Source organism: Otolemur garnettii, unplaced genomic scaffold (assembly GCF_000181295.1).
Source record: "Otolemur garnettii isolate 467f Iridium unplaced genomic scaffold, OtoGar3 scaffold00026, whole genome shotgun sequence".
NCBI classification, from domain to species: Eukaryota; Metazoa; Chordata; class Mammalia; order Primates; family Galagidae; genus Otolemur; species Otolemur garnettii.
In genome coordinates, this window is record NW_003852421.1 from 16,213,583 (window position 1) to 16,217,171 (window position 3,589).

General features: G+C 43.7%; 1 pseudogene; it reads right to left on the bottom strand.

Moving 5' to 3' along the window:
- Window positions 1–324: 324 nt before the first annotated feature.
- On the bottom strand, window positions 325–859 carry LOC100940811 (annotated as a pseudogene).
- Between the last annotated feature and the right edge of the window lie 2,730 nt (window positions 860–3,589).

Here is a 3,589-nt window from a genome sequence, read left to right on the forward strand (position 1 = left end):
GCCCGGCTATTTTTTGGTTGCAGCCGTCATTGTTGTTTGGCGGGTCCGGGCTGGGGATTCGAACCCGCCACCTTAGGTGTACGTGGCTGGCGCCTTAGCAGGTTGAGCTATAGGCGCCGAGCCAAAGAAATGGTTCTTAAAAACGCTGGAGAATAAAGCAAAAAGATACGGTGCCCTCTTCCTACAAGTTAGCCGGCCTAACCGGGAACAGGGTAACAGTAAAATGCTGGTGGAATTTCACAGTAGTTTAGTGGTATGAGAGTATCTGTGCCTAGAGTATGAGGTGATTCTCGGTGGGCCATGCTTAGTTCTGGGTTTTCATCTTCACTGAGCATGAACGAGCCCAGAGTTCTTAGCATCGCATCCTTTACAATAGATTTCACCTTTTTTCAGTCAAAGTTGCCGATTCAAGACTCTTCCCACGCTTGGCACAGCGAACGCAGTTTTTACGCCAAGGCTTCCCAGCTCCAATTATCTTCTCGGCAGCGTATACAGGGTCCCCACGTTGGGAACACCTCTCCGCACCTCCATGTTTCTGAGCAGTTTAGAAGCCTGTGGATGCGTTGTAGGCCTGGGAGGTGACCGCTCTCTGGTCGGTGCCGAGCCTCTCCCGGCAGTCCGGGTCCAGCGTGCCAGCGCCCTGGCCGTAACCACAGCCTTTCAGCCCATACTTCTTTCCGTAGCAGGATTTGCAATAGATCTCTTCACCGTGAATTGCCACTGTTGTGCTGTCTAAATTTTTCCTGCAAACTATGCACAGAAAGCAGCAGCAGTGGAAACTGCGGCCATCGCACTTCTCGGTGTGGTACACAGGGCTCCCGCAGGCCCCACACTTGTTTCCACCTCCCCAGACAGGCATTCTGAATGGTAGAACACTGTGGCTCTTTCAACAGCCAGGGTTCCCTGTCAGGTGGAGGCAGGAGCTCGCACCGTAGGCGGAGCCAGCCAGGCCGGACCAGAGAGGGCGCCGACAGTCCCAGAGCACAGAGCTTAATCCAAAACAACAGTCTCCCATGATTTTTGCTCTGTGGATGCTGATTGCAGGTCCTCAACCTGCTGTCCTCTGACTGGCTATAAATCAGGGCTTATGACCCACTTCTCAGATTCAATAATTTGTTAGAAGGATTCTCAGAACTCATTTGTTTACCCTTACCAGTTCATTCAGAAGGGTCCGAAGCACAGTAGCTCTTGTCCCTGTAGAGTTGAGGTACACCACCCTCCTGGCGCAGGGATGTATTTCATGAACCCAGAAGCTCTCCAAGCCCTATTGTTTAGGGCTTTTATGGGGAGTCCTCTACACAGCTATAATTAATTAAATCATCAGCCATTGGAACCCCTAGAGATTGGGGGGGGTGGGGCTGAAAGTTACAACCCTCTGATGACAGTGTGTGTTCCTCTGACAGCTAGTCCCCGAGAACCCCACCATACTCGCTTCATATCATAAACTCAGGTGTGCTTGAAAGGGCTTGTTATGAGTAACAAAAGATGCTCCTTTTACTTTTATTACTCAGGAAATTACAAGGATTTTAGGAGCTCTGTGCCAAGAACTGGGGACAAAGACCAAGTATGTATTTTTCAGTGTTTCACAATATCATTCTCTGAAAGTTTTTAGACTCAATGCTAAAAGCTGAAGAGTTTTAGACTCAATGCTAAAAGCATGACCCTTAAAAGAACAAATTGAACAATTGGACTTCACTGTAATGAAAAACTTCGGCTCTGTAAAAGACCTTCATAAGAGAAGAAAGAGAAGCTACAGAGAGGGGGAAGATATTTGCAGACCGCATATCCCAACAGGAGTTACATCTCAAAAATACAAAGAGCTCTCAAAACTCACAGCAAAACAGCAAACAATCCAGTTAGAAAGCAGGCAAAAGTCATGGAGAGACATTTCACCCAAGAGGATAAACAGATGGTGAGTAAGCACATTAAAAGATGTTCAATGTCATTAACGATTAGGGAACTGCAAATTAAAACACAATGAAATTTCATTACATACCTATCAGGATGGCTAAAATAAAACCTTGTGACACCACCAAATGCTAGCAAGGATGAGGAGAGGCTAGACCACTATAGCAGATAAAATGTAATTCTTTTCTTCTGCTTATGGGTTCTTAGTTGAGACACTGTCCTGACAACAAAAATAAAATTAGCAAAAGAAAAACCATCAGAAATTCACTAGCCAAAATACACATTTCGTAAGACAGGTCTCCATGCAAAAGTATTTCTCTCCTCAGGCTTTGCTTGAATAGTATTTTAACAAAAAAGTCCTATGTAGTGACAAAACAGGGAACATTCATTCTTCTTTATAGAATAGATGTTATTCTACTCTACAATAAAATTTTTTAAAAAGACAAAGAAAAGATCATTTTCAGGATTCCAAATGGGGGAAAATGTGGGAAGGTAAATTTATGGGAAGAGTAAAGGCTGCCTGTAGATCCTCAGTGGTGCTGTCTCTGAGCTGATAAGCAAGCATTGTAAAGGAGCCTGGTTTTGGAGGGAGAAGCAGAGAGGAGGGCAGGAAGACCTCTGTCTTAGTAAATCGCTGTTCTGCCAGCAGGCAGAGGAGGGAAGGGCAGAGTGTCCCCTTGTGTTTCAACCTTCTCCAGCAAAACAATCCCCAGGATTTTAGAGAGGAATATTTTAGTTTCCATCATTATTCATGCATGTAAACTGGTACATCTATTCTGGAAAATAGTTTGGCAGCTTCTTATAAAATAAAACACACATTCATCTTACAATCTAGCACTTTTACCCTTGGTCATTTATGCTGGAAAATGGAAATTTGTGCTTACACAAAAACCTGCACACAAACATTTATAGCAGCTTTGCCCTTAGGAGCATTAAACTGGAAACTACCCAAGTATCTTCCAGTGAGTGATTGGTTAAATAAACTGTGGTACACCCAGACCGTGGAATATTATGCAACAATAAACAGAAACAAACTACTGATATATGCAACTATTTGGTTGGATTTCAAAGGAATTAAGTTGAGTGGAAAAAGCTGGTCTCCAAATGTTACACCCAGTATGAGTCCATTTATATAACATTCTTGAAATAACAAAAATCTTAGAGATAGCTATTAATAGTTCCCAAGGGGTTACAGAGGGAAGGGTAGCATGAGGGAGTCTTAGGGTGATAGCTCAGTTCTGTATATTGATTGCAGCAGTGATTATACAAGTGATAAAATCCCACAGTACCATGCTCACACTCACACTTATATGTAAAGCAGGTAAAATCTGAATAAGTTCTGCTGACTATACCAATATTATTCATTTGTAATTGATATTGTATTATAGTTATACAAGCTTATTCCTGGGAGAAACTGAGTAAAGTGTACACGGGGTCTCTCTGTACAATCCCTCCCCAACTTTATGTAAATTTATAATTGTTTCAAAGTAAAACTTTCAAGCAAAAAGAAAACATATACATTAACAAAATAACTGGGCTCGGCGCCTGTAGCTCAACCGGCTAAGGCGCCAGCCATGTACACCTAAGGTGGCGGGTTCTAATCCCCAGCCCGGACCCGCCAAACAACAATGATGGCTGCAACCAAAAAATAGCCAGGCGTTGTGGCGGGCGCCTGTGGTCC